This window comes from Notamacropus eugenii, chromosome 3, assembly GCF_028372415.1.
Source record: "Notamacropus eugenii isolate mMacEug1 chromosome 3, mMacEug1.pri_v2, whole genome shotgun sequence".
In the NCBI taxonomy this organism is placed as follows: Eukaryota; Metazoa; Chordata; class Mammalia; order Diprotodontia; family Macropodidae; genus Notamacropus; species Notamacropus eugenii.
In genome coordinates this window covers 3,760,568-3,774,568 of record NC_092874.1, presented here as the reverse complement: position 1 = coordinate 3,774,568, position 14,001 = coordinate 3,760,568, and positions in this window count along the sequence as shown.

Below are 14,001 nucleotides of genomic sequence, written 5' to 3'. Positions count from 1 at the left end.
CATAGACAAGGAAATAATTTCATCACTAAATATATATGCTCCAAGTTGTATAGCATCCAAATTCTTAGGGAAGTTAAGGGATTTACAGGAAGAGACAGATAGCAAAATTTTACTAGTGGGGGATCTCAATCTCCCCCTCTCTGAACTTGATAAATCTAACCTCAAAATAAAAAGAAAGAAGTAAAGGGGGTGAATAGAACTCTGGATAAGGTAGATACGATACATATCTGGAGAAAACTGAATGGGGATAGAAAGGAATATAGCTTTTTCTCAGCGATACATGGTACATATACAAAAATTGACTGTGGACTAGGCCATAAAATCCTCACAGTCCAGTGCAGAAAGGCAGAGATAGTCAACGCATTCTTTTTAGATCATAGGGTAATAAAACTTATATGTAATCAAAGGCCATGGAAATATAAACCAAAAACTAATTGGAAACTAAACAATCGAATCTTAAAAAAATGAGTGAGTTAAATAACAAATCATAGAAACAATCAACAACTTCATTCAAGAGAATGACAATAATGAGGCAACCTACCAAATCTTATGGGATACTGCAAAAGCTGTTCCCAGGGGAAATTTTATATCTTTGAATGCCTACATGAATAAAATAGAGAAAGAGGACGTCAATGAATTGATCATGCAACTGAAAAAGCTAGGAAAAGAACAAGTAAATACCAAATTAGAAATAGTGAAAACCAAAAGAGAGATTATTAAAATTAAAATAAGAAAACTGTTGGACTAATAAATAAAGCTAAGAGCTGGTTTTATGAAAACAAAAATAAAATTGATAAACCTTTCAATTTGATTTAAGAAAAGAAAGAAAACCAAATTACCAATATCAACAATTAAAAGGGTGAAGTAACCTCCAAAGAGGAGGACATTAAAACAATACTTATTCATTACTCGGCCCAACTGTATGCCCATAAATTCGACAATCTAAAGGAAATGGATGATTATTTTTTTAAAAAAAAAATAAAAATTGCGCATATTAACAGAAAAGAAAGTTGAATGCTTAAATAACCTCATCTCAAAAACAGAAATTGAACAAGCCATCAATAACCTCACAAAGAAAAAATCTGCAGGGCCAGATCAATTTAGAAGTGATTTCTACCAAACTTTTAAAGAGCAGCTAATTCCAATACTATACAGACTATTTGGGAAAATTGGGAAAGAAGGGGTCCTACTATATTCTTTTTATGGTACAAATATGGTTCTGATATCTAAACCAGAAGAGCCAAAAACAGAGAAAGAAAATTATAGACCAATTTCTCTGATGAATACAGATGTAAAAATTTTAAATAAGATATTAGCAAGAAGAACATAGCAAATTATCACAAGTATAATACATTATGATCAGGTATTATTTATACCAGGGATGCAGAGCTGCTTCAGTATTAAAAGAACAATTAGCATTACTGACCATATCAACCAAAACTCTAACAGAAATCACATGATTATCTTATTAGATGAAGAAAACTGTGTTTTTAAATTTTGTTTTCAGTGTTCTACAGTCACTTCCTTATATCTTAGATTTTTCCCTTCCCTCCCCCCTTCTTCCCTATATCTGAACTCACTCCCTGAGACAACATACAGTTTTATATAGGTACTACACGCACATACCTATTAAATACACTTTCACCTTAGTCATGCTGCATAGAAGAATTAAAGTGAAAGGGAGAAATCATAAAACAAATAAAAACATAATATAAAAGAAAGTGATTTTTTTTCATTCTGAGATCGAGTTCCATAGGTGTGTCCCTGGATGTGGAAGGCATTTTGCTTTAAGAGATCATTGAGAATTATTTAAGTCCTTACAATGAAGTATTGAGTCTACCAGAAAAAATTTTCACACAAAGTGGTTGTTGCTGTGTGCAAAGTTCTCCTGGTTCTGCTCTTTCCACTCAGAATAAGGTCTCCCTGGTAGAATCAGCATATTTTTGTAGCCCTTTGGGCATAGTTCCAAGTTGCTCTTCAGAATGGTTGGATCACCTCACAGCTCCACCAAAATGAATTAGTGTTCCAACTCTCCCACATCTTATCCAACGTTTTCCATCTTCCTCTTTTGTCATGTTAGCCAATTTGATAGGTGTGATGTGGTATCTCAGAATTGTCTTGATTTGCATCTCTAATCAATAGTGATTTAGAGCATTTTTTAATATGACTATAGATATCTTTAATTTTTCCTCTGAAAACTTCCTGTTCATATACTTTGATCTATATTTTAGAGGCACTTTTCACTTTTCCAACTCTCCCACATCTCCAACAGTTTTCATCGTCGTGTTTTGTCATGTTGGCCAATGTGATGCATGTGGTAAAGTACCTCAGAGGTGTTTTGATTTGCACCCCATTAATCAATGGTGATTTAAAGCATTTTTTCATATGATTATAGTTAACTTTAATTTCTTTTTTTTCTTTTTTTAAAATTTGTTTATTTAACTTTTAACATTCATTTTCACAAAATATTGGGTTTCAGATTTTCTCCCCATTTGTCCCCTCCCCCACCCCAAAACACCAAGCATTCTGATTGCCCCTATTACCAATCTGCCCTCTCTTCTATCATCTCTCCCTTCCCTTGTCCCCATCTTCTCTTTTGTTCTGTAGGGCCAGATAACTTTCTATACCCCATTACCTGTATTTCTTATTTACTAGTAACAAGAACAGTACTTGACAGTTGTTCCTATAACTTTGAGTTCCAACTTTTCTTCCTCCCTCCCTCCCCACCCATTCCATTTTCTCCCCCTTTGTCCCCTCCCCCCACCGCGAATCACCGAGCGTTCTAATTGCCCCTATCTGCCAATCTGCCCTCCCTCCCTCCCCACCCCTTCCCTTTGGAAGGCAAGCAATTCAATATAGGCCAAATCTGTGTAGTTTTGCAAATGACTTCCATAATAGTAGTGTTGTGTAAGAAATAATTATATTTCCCTCCATCCTATCCTGTCCCCCATTACTTCTGTTCTCTCTTTTGATCCTATCCCTCCCCATGAGTGTTGACCTCAGATTGCTTCCTCCTCCCCCTGCCCTCCCTTCCATCATCTCCTCCACCCTGCTTATCCCCTTATCCCCCACTTTCCTGTATTGTAAGATAAGTTTTCATACCAAAATGAGTGTGCATTTTATTCCTTCCTTTAGTCGAATGTGATGAGAGTAAACTTTATGTTTTCCTCTCACCTCCCCTCTTTTCCCCTCCACTAAAAAGTCTTTTTCCTGCCTCTTTTATGAGAGATAATTTGCCCCATCCCATTTCTCCCTTTCTTCTCCCAATATATTTCTCTCTCACCACTTAATTTCATTTTTTTAAGATATGATCCCCTCCTATTCCATTCACTCTGTGCTCTCTGTCTCTGTGTGAGTGTGCATGTGTGTGTGTGTATGTAATCCCACCAACTACCCAGATACTGAAAAGTTTCAAGAGTTACAAATATTGTCTTTCCATGTAGGAATGCAAACAGTTCTACTTTAGTAAAGTCCCTTACGACTTCTCTTTGCTGTTTACATTTTCATGCTTCTCTTCATTCTTGTGTTTGAAAGTCAAATTTTCTTTTCATGAAGAATGCTTGAAAGTCCTCGATTTCATTTAAAGACCATTTTTTCCCCTGCAGTATTATACTCAGTTTTGCTGGGTAGGTGATTCTTGGTTTTAGTCCTAGTTCCTTTGACTTCTGGAATATCATATTCCATGCCCTTCGATCCCTTAATGTAGAAGCTGCTAGATCTTGTGTTATCCTGATTGTATATCCACAATACTTGAATTGTTTCTTTCTGGCTGCTTGCAATATTTTCTCCTTGACCTGGGAACTCTGGAATTTGGCCACAATGTTCCTAGGAGTTTCTTTTTTGGATCTCTTTCAGGCAGTGATCTGTGGATTCCTTGAATACTTATTTTGCCCTCTGGTTCTAGAATATCTAGAATATCAGTTTTCCTTGATAATTTCGTGAAAGATGATGTCTAGGCTCTTTTTCTCATCATGGCTTCCAGGTAGTCCCATAATTTTTAAATTGTCTCTCCTCGATCTATTTTCCAGATCAGTTGTTTTTCCAATGAGATATTTCACATTATCTTCCATTTTTTTTCATTCTTTTGGTTTTGTTTTGTGATTTCTTGGTTTCTCATAAAGTCGTTGGCCTCCATCTATTCCATTCTAATTTTGACAGAACTATTTTCTTCAGTGAACTTTTGAACCTCCTTTTCCATTTGGTTAATTCTGCTTTTTAAAGCATTCTTCTCCTCATTGGCTTTTTGAACCTCTTTTGCCAATTGAGTTAGGCTATTTTTCAAGCTGTTATTTTCTTCAGCATTTTTTGGGTCTCCCTTAGCAAGGTGTTGACCTGCTTTTCATACTTTTCTTGCATGTCTCTCATTTCTATTCCCAGTTTCCCTCCACCTCTCTGACTTGATTTTCAAAATCCTTTTTGAGCTCTTCCATGGCCTGAGCCCATGGAATATTTATTTTGGATGTGTGGGATACAGAAGTCTTGACTTCTGTGTCTTTCCCTGATGGTAAGCATTGTTCTTCCTCATCAGAAAGGAAGGGAGGAGATATCTGTTCACCAAGAAAGTAACCTTCTATGGTCTTATTTTTTTTCCCTTTTCTGGGCATTTTCCCAACCAGTGTCTTGACTTCTGAGTGTCCTCTCCACACCCACCTCACCTCCAGATCCACCCAGCCAGTGCTTGGGGTCTGAGATTCAAATGCTGCTTCCCAGCCTCAGGGCTTTGGGACGGGTCAGGGCTGCTATTCAGTGTGAGATTAAGTTCAGGTGCTCAGGTGGGGGCAGGGCAACTACACGGGGCTCAGTTCCCTCAGGGAGTTTATGCGGAGACCTTCATCAATGGATCCAAGCTCCAACGGATACCCCACTCCCCTCTAGGCCAGCCAAAAAGGCTCTCTCACTTACCTGTAGATGGAGGGACCTGCATGGCTTCTGGAGAGTCCATCCCTGAAGCCTGCTCAGATCTGCTCTTCTTGGTGTTGTGCAGCCAAGGCAGGGCTGGGCTTTGCTACAGGTCTGGTGCGAGATGGACCTTTCACGTCGGTTTCCTAGGTCTCTCTGTAACAGAAATCTCTTCCACTCCCTTGTTCTGTGGCTTCTGCTGCTCCAGAATTTGTTGTGAGTTCTTCTTTACAGGTATTTTATGGGCTGTGGGTTTGGAGCTAGCATATGTGTATTTTTCTGCTCCGCCATCTTGGCCTAACTTTAATTTCTTCTGAAAATTCCCTTTTTCACAGGTACTAGTTGCAAAAATTATTTACCAGTTTTCTGCTTCCCCTTAATCTTTGTTGGATTGGGTTTGGTTGTGGAAAAACTTTCCAATTTAATGTAATCAAGATTATCCATTTTACACTAAATAATGTTTTCTATCTACTATTTAGTCAAAAATTCTTCTTCTCTATACAGATCTGAAAAATATTCTATTCCTTGCTCCACTAATTTGTTTACAGTATCAATCTTTGTACCTAGATCATGTGCCCATTTCGAATTTAGTCTTGTTTACAGTGTCTGGCATTGGTCTATGCATAGTTTCCGCCACACTATTATCCAGTTTTCCCAACAATTTTTGTTGAAGTGTGAGTTCGTATCCCAGGAGCTTGGGTTCAATGGGTTTATCAAACAGTACATTTCTATATTCACTGACTACTGCGTCTTGAGTACCTAAGCTATTCCATTCATCTACCCTTCTATTTCTTAGCCAGTATCAAGTGGTTTTCATAATTGCTACTTTATAACATAATTTGAGATCTGATAGAGATTCAAGTAAAAAAAAAACACTGCTTGAAATAATAAACAACTCTGGCAAAGTTACAGGTTACAAAATGAACCCACATAAGTCATCTGCACTTCTATATATTACTAACAAAGCCCAACAGCAAGAGGTAGAAAGAGAAATCCCATCTAAAGGTATGGTAGACACTCTAAAATATCTAGGAGTCTACTGGCGAAAACAAATCCAGGGACTATATGAAAGCCATTACAAAACACTATTCGCACAAATAAAGTCAGATCTAAGAAAGTGGAAAAACATCAGTTGCTTGTGGGTAAGCTGAGCAAATATAATAAAAATGACAATTCTATCTAAATTAATTTACTTATTCAGAGCCATACCAATGAAACCAACAGAAAATTATTTTGTAGAGCTAGAAAACATAATATCAAAATTCATCTGAAAGAATGAAAGGTGGGGGGGCGGAGCCAAGATGGCGTAGTAGAAAGACGCACATACACATAGCTCCGAACCCACAACCCATAGAACAACTACAAAGAAGTAACTCACGGCGAATTCTGCACCCAGAGGCCACAGAACATTGGAGCGAGGGAGATTTCTGTTCCGGAGAGACCTGCAAACCTCTCGTAAAAGGTCCTTCGTGCTGCGGACTGGGCGCCGGGACTGGGAGCTGAGTACAGCCCTGCCGTGGCTGCGGCACCGAGAGGAACAGATCCGAGCGGGCTTCAGGGACGGGATCTCCAGCGGCCGCACAAGTACCTCCACCCACAGGTGACGGGGGTCTGTGAGAGAGTCCCTTTGGCGGGTCGAGGGGGGAGTGGGGTGCCCCCATGGCTCGGGCCCCCTCGGGAGACAGAAGCTGAGGGGCAGCGGCAGACCAGGGCTCTCCAAGCAGGCAGGAGCCTGGATCCATTGTTGAAGGTCTGTGCATAAACTCCCTGAGGGAACTGAGCCTGAGAGGCAGCCCTGCCCTCAACTGAGCATCTGAATTTAATCTCACACTGAATAGCAGCCCTGCCCCCGCCCAAAGCCCTGAGGCTGGAAGCAGCATTTGAATCTCAGACCCCAAACACTGGCTGGGAGGATCAGGAGGTGAGGTGGGTGTGAGGAGAATATTCAGAGGTCAAGTCACTGGCTGGGAAAATGCCCAGAAAAGGGAAAAGAAATAAGACTATAGAAGGTTACTTTCTTGGTGAACAGGCATTTCCTCCCTTCCTTTCTGATGAGGAAGAACAATGCTTACCATCAGGCAAAGACACAGAAATCAAGGCTTCTGTGTCCCAGCCCACTCAATGGGCACAGGCCATGGAAGAGCTCAAAAAGAATTTTGAAAATCAAGTTAGAGAGGTGGAGGAAAAGCTGGGAAGAGAAATGAGAGACATGAAGTCAAAGCATGAACAGCAAATCAGCTCCCTGCTAAAGGAGACCCAAAAAAATGTTGACGAAAATAACACCTTGAAAACTAGCCTAACTCAATTGGCAAAAGAGGTTCAAAAAGCCAATGAGGAGAAGAATGCTTTCAAAAGCAGAATTAGCCAAATGGAAAAGGAGATTCAAAAGCTCACTGAAGAAAATAGTTCTATCAAAATTAGAATGGAACAGATGGAGGCTAATGACTTTATGAGAAACCAAGAAATCACAAAACAAAACCAAAAGAATGAAAAAATGGAAGATAATGTGAAATATCTCATTGGAAAAACAACTGACCTGGAAAATAGATCCAGGAGAGACAATTTAAAAATTATGGGACTACCTGAAAGCCATGATCAGAAAAAGAGCCTAGACATCATCTTTCATGAAATTATCAAGGAAAACTGCCCTGAGATTCTAGAACCAGAGGGCAAAATAAATATTCAAGGAATCCACAGAACACCGCATGAAAGAGATCCAAAAAGAGAAACTCCTAGGAACATTGTGGCCAAATTCCAGAGTTCCCAGGTCAAGGAGAAAATATTGCAAGCAGCTAGAAAGAAACAATTCAAGTATTGTGGAAATACAATCAGGATAACACAAGATCTAGCAGCTTCTACATTAAGGGATCAAAGGGCATGGAATAGGATATTCCAGAAGTCAAAGGAACTAGGACTAAAACCAAGAATCACCTACCCAGCAAAACTGAGTATAATACTTCAGGAGAAAAAATGGTCTTTAAACGAAATAGAAGACTTGCAAATTTTCCTGATGAAAAGACCAGAGCTGGAAAGAAAATTTGACTTTATAACACAAGAATGAAGAGAACCATGAAAAGGCGAACAGCAAAGAGAAGTCATAAGGGACTTACTAAAGTTGAACTGTTTACATTCCTACATGGAAAGACAATATTTGTAACTCTTGAAACATTTCAGTATCCGGGTGCTGGGTGGGATTACACACACACACATGTACACACGCACACACACATAGAGACAGAGTGCACAGAGTGAATTGAAGAGGATGGGATCATATCTTAAGAAAAAAAATGAAATCAAGAAGTGAGAGAGAAAGATATTGGGAGGAGAAAGGGAGAATTGAATGGGGCAAATTATCTCCCATAAAAGAGGCAAGCAAAAGACTCATTAGTGGAGGGATAAAGAGGGGAGGTGAGAGAAAAACATGAAGTCTACTCTCATCACATTCCACTAAAGGAAAGAATAAAATGCCTACTCATTTTGGTATGAAAACCTATCTTACAATACAGGAAAGTGGAGGATAAGGGGATAAGCAGAGTGGGGGGGGATGATAGAAGGGAGGGCATGGGGAGGAGAGTGCAATTTGAGGTCAACACTCATGGGGAGGGATAGGATCAAAAGAGAATAGAAGTAATGGGGGACAGGATAGGATGGAGGGAAATATAGTTAGTCCTATACAACACAACTATTATGGAAGTCATTTGCAAAACTACACAGATTTGGCCTATATTGAATTGCTTGCCTTCCAAAGGGAAGGGGTGGAGAGGGAGGGAGCTAAAGAAGTTGGAACTCAAAGTGTTAGGATCAACTGTAATGTTCTTACCACTAGGAAATAAGAAATACAGGTAAAGGGGTATAGAAAGCTATCTGGCCCTACAGGACAAAAGAGAAGACAGAGACAAGGGCAGAGAGGGATGATAGAAGAGAGAGCAGATTGGTCATAGGGGCAATTAGAATGCTTGGCGTTTGGGGGGGAGGGGAGAAAAGGGGAAAAATTTGTAACCCAAAATTTTGTGAAAATGAATGTTAAAAGCTAAATAAAAAAAAAATTAAAAACAAAAAACAAAAAAAAAAACAAAAAAAAAAACAAAAAAAAAGAATGAAAGGTCCAGAATATCAAGCAAACTGATGAAAAGAAATGCTAGGGAAGGTGGCCTAGCCCTACCAGATGTCATATTGTATGATAAACCATCAACCACCAAAACCACTTGGTACTGGCTAAGAAACTGATGAGTACACCAGGGGAATAGGTTGGGTACTCAAGGACCCCAGCTTCTGGGATAAGAACTCAGTCTTTTACAAAAACTGAATAACAGTGTGGTGGAAAGTGGGCATAGACCATTGACTGACACTGTACAGAAGAAAAAAGTCCAAATGGACACATGATTTAGATATAAAGATCAATACTGTAAACAAATTAGGGGAGCAAGGAATAGTGTATTTGTCTGATTTATAGAGAATGGAGAAATTTATAACCCAAAAAGAGATAGAGAGCATTATGAAGTGCAAAATGGAATATTTTGAATACATTAAATCGAAAAAAATTTGCACAAACAAACTCAACGCAATCAAGATTAGGAGGGAAGGAGAAAACTGGGAAACTTTTTCTCCATTAGTGTATGTGATAAAGGCATCATTTCTAAAATATATAGAGAACTGTGTCAAGTGTACAAGAATACAAGTCATTCCCCAATTGATAAACGGTCAAAGGCTATGAACAGACAGTTTTCAGAAGAAATAAAAGTTATCTATAATCATGTGAAAAAAATGCTCTAAATCACAATTGACTAGAGAGATGCAAATCAAAACAACTCTGAGATGCCACATCACACTTATTAGATTGGCTACCATGACAGAACAGGGAGATAAAGACTGTTGGAAAAAAATGTGAGAGAGTTGGAACACTAATTCATTGTTGCTGAAGCTGTGAGCTGATCCAACCACTCTGTAGAGCAATTTAGAACTATGCCTAAAGGGCTACAAAAATGTGCACACCCTTTGATCCAGCAATACTGCTTCTAAGACTGTATCTCCAAGAGATAATAAAAATGGGAAAGGAACCCACATATACAAAAATATTTATAGCAGCTCTCTTTGTGGTTGCCAAAACCTGGAAATCAAGGGGATATCCATCTATTGGGGATTGGCTGAACAAGTTGTGGTATATGAATGTAATGGAATACTATTGTGCAATGAGAAATGATGAACAGGAAGACTTCAGAGAAGCCTAGGAAGACTTACATAAACTCATGCTGACTGAAAGGAGTAGAACCAGGAGAACTTTGTACACAGAAACAACAATTGTGTGTGAGGAATTTTTCTGGTAGACTTAGTATGTCATTGAAATGCAAGGACTCAAAAAGTTTCCAATGAGCTTTTGAGGTAAAACACCTTCCACATGAATTGGACTGCAGACAGAAACAGACGTTTTTCTTTTGTATTTTTTCTTTTATATTATGTTGTTATGTTATGTTATGTTTTGTTTTATGGTTTCCCCCATTCACTTTAATTCTTCTATGCAACATGCATCTAATAGGAATGTACATATAGAACCAATATATGATTGTTCACCTTCTCAGGGAGGAAGTCGGAGGGATGAGGAAATAAGAGGGAGGGAGTGGGAAAGAAAATCTAAGATGTATAGAAATAATTGTCCAACACTGAAAAGGAATAAAATAATTCAATTGAAAAAAGAATACTTAAATGCCCACTGTTTACTGAATATTCATTGCTCCCTAAACGACTATTCTCAGCTTTGTTCAATAGGTTGTTCTTGATTTTAATCCTAACTACTTTGACTTCCAGAATATCATATTCCAAGCCCTTTGATTCTTTAATGTAGAAATTGGTAAATCTTATATTATGCTGACTGCGTCTTCACAGTATTTGAATTCTTTCTGGCTGCTTGCAATATTGATGCGCCCTGGAATTTGGTGAAAATATCCGTGGGAATTTTCATTTGGGGATCTCTTCTAGGGGGTGATTTGGTGAATCTGTCAATTTTTGTTTTACCCTCTGGTCTAATATATCATGATACTTGTCCTTGATAATTTCTTGAAACATGATATCTAGCCGTTTTTTAAATTATAGCTTTCACATAGTCTAATAATTCTTAAATTATCTCTCTTGTACATATTTTCCAAGTCAGTTGTTTTTCCAATGACATAGTTCACATTTTCTTCCATTTTTAATTATTTTCAAAATTGTGTTTTATTGTTTCTTGATGTCTCATAAAGTTACTAGCTTCCACTTGCCCAATTCCAATTTTTAAGGAATTGTTTTTTTCAGTGAGTTTTTGTACCTTATTTTCCATTTGGCCAATTCAGTTTTTTAAGGTATTTTTCTGTTGCTTGCATTTTTTTCTTCTTTTAGTATGTGGCCTATTCTCTTTCTTAAGGTGTTATTTTTTTTGTTCCTCCTTTATCAACATTTTTATTTTTTTCATGATTTTCTTGCTTCACTGTCATTTCTTTTCCCAATTTTCCTCTACCTTTCTAATTTGATTTTCAAAACATTTTTTGAGCTCATCTCAGATTTTTTGGCTGGGTAGATTCTTGGGAATAGCTTACATTCTTTTTTGAGGTTTTGGATATAGCAGGTTTTTTTTGTTTAATTTAATTTTTTAAATCTTCTTCTGAATTTCTGTCTTCACCTTCCCTGTTAATATACTAATTTTCTGTAGTATCTTTTTGTTGTCGTTTGCTCAATTTTCCACACTATTTCTTGACTTTTCGTTTTGTATTAAAGTTGAGCTCTGCTCCTAGAGTAGAGGGAGCATTGTTCCAAGCTTCAGGTTTTTTGGGGGGGAACTCTTTTCAGAGATAGAGATAGATCTGAGGATCTATAAGGGGATATGATCTAATGAGAATTGTGTTTACTGCTCTCCTGGTCTGTAGTCTTATCTGTGGGTGACAGCATTCTTCTTTACCCTGAAATTGTAACTAGGGTCCTGATCCCCTGTGACTACAAGTTCTAGTGTGCTATGAGATATCCTCTTTGCCCTGGGACTGCAACCTGGATATGAGTATGGGTAATGCAACAGGGTCCTGCACTCAGTGCCATCACAGGAACCCCAGCCATATCCTTCTAACCATTTGTCAGAATCTTTACCATCAGTGGGTTGAGATCTTTGGAAGGAACACCTGGAAATACTTTCTAAGGCTCCAGGATGTATACAAAAAAGAACCTATAACCAAGGAAGCAGAGTATTCTAAAAGTTCTCTATTCTAGGCTCACACTTTTGTTGTTGATTATTTGTTTTCCTTTTTTGACAAAGTGACAATTTAACAAATTCTCTTCATAATTTAAGTTAAACATCTATCTACTTTGGAAGGAAGTCGTTTCTCCCTTCTGGCCTACCCTGTCTGTGTCTGTATAGTATTTGTAACAATTGCATCAACCAGAGTATCAAGTTAACTGAATACTTCCCACCTCACTTTGCCTGCACAGATACTTCCCAAATATAGTCATTTGCACACCAGTTTCATATATTTTTCCTTTTTTCAAAATCACTGCCAATTTGTGACAGCAGGAGTGCTTTAAACACCTGGTGCTGTCAACAGACTTTTGAGGCATTGGCAACAAAATGCCAGAAAATTTGTTAGTGGATAAAACAGATGCATGCATCCTTTCTCCCACCTGGCTCTCCTCTTTGTGTAACTGTGTAGATTAAGTGGGGACTAGCAAAGGCATTGCATCACAATTGAAAGATGATGTGTGTGTGAGTGTGTGTGTGTGTGACAGTGTATGTTTGCATGTGTGTGAGTTAATGTGTATGTGTGAGTGTGTAAATGTGTATTTCAGTGTGTATTCGAGAGTTTTTAAGTTTGTATGTGAATGAGTACATGTGTATGTATGTATGCATGTATAGGCATCGGTGTGTGTGTGTTTGTGTGTGTGTGTGTGTGTGTGTGTGTGTGTAAGTGTAGTAGGAAGAGGGACTGAAAGTAGCAATGAGTGGACAAAAAAAAGAAAATATTGAAAGAAGAGGAATAGGAATTGAGGAGAGGAAGAAGCCTCAGAGGTTTCCTCCTTCTGGTAGGAGTGCAGATAACACTGAATGAGTGTGAACTTCAAAGGTTTGGCCCCCCGTTTTCCTGAGAAACTGGTACACAAGATGCCAAGTTCCATAACTTGGAGGCGAAATGAGTAAACAAGAAAGAAAACTAAATGTTCTCTTTGGTTTGAACATCAGTAATGGATACACCAACTTCAGATTCATGAGATTGGTATCTTCCAGAGGACTCTAAACATTTGTGAGGGGAAGAGACAAAGAAAAAGAATCCGTTCACCCTAAGAGGAGGTGTTCTGAAAAAAAAGAACAAATATGTTTAATTCATATGATGTAAGACACTATGGATCAATTCCATCTGTACAGTATGAAGAAGTGTTCACATTATTATTATACAGGAACCACTAAAGGAAAAGAGAAAAGAAGTGACTATAGGAATATACAGATAACTTTGTAACTAACTCTCCTCCATCTAAGATCAGGTTTTCTTTTCTCCTCTTGATGAAATGATTTTATAGTATTATGAATTACATGCCTTCCAGTCTCTATGTGTATTTGTGAAGTTACCACAGAGTGACAGAAACAGGCAACAGAATGAGAAGATCTTTGGAGTTCCTGAAGCCTTTCATTTTGTGGGAGGCTCTTCTATGCAATAAGCTTCATCATTTCTTCGGCAGAAGCAGCATCATTGTAAGTCACAAGATGAACATTTTTTCCATCTATATCCTACTTCAAAGACCAGTATCTTAATGAAGAATCCAAGAAGACCGTATCATTTGTACTACATAGTCAAACGTGTTTTGTCTTTTTTTAAAGTTTGGTTTCAGTCCATGCACTACTGTAAAAATAATTTCTAAAATTTAGCATCTCAAGTTGGCATTCACTTGTCTACTTATTGATAATAACTGCATAGCATAACCTCCAATGAATAACAAAAAACAAGGATGCTTGAGGGGAATCAGGAATGCTGTCCTTCTCAAATAATAGCCTTCATCTGCCTCTCAGAAGTTCAACTTGCTACAACATAATTTATTTCTCCACTCCAAGGTAAACTTGTATTCTTAATTAAATTTCACATAATTTTAAACCACCAA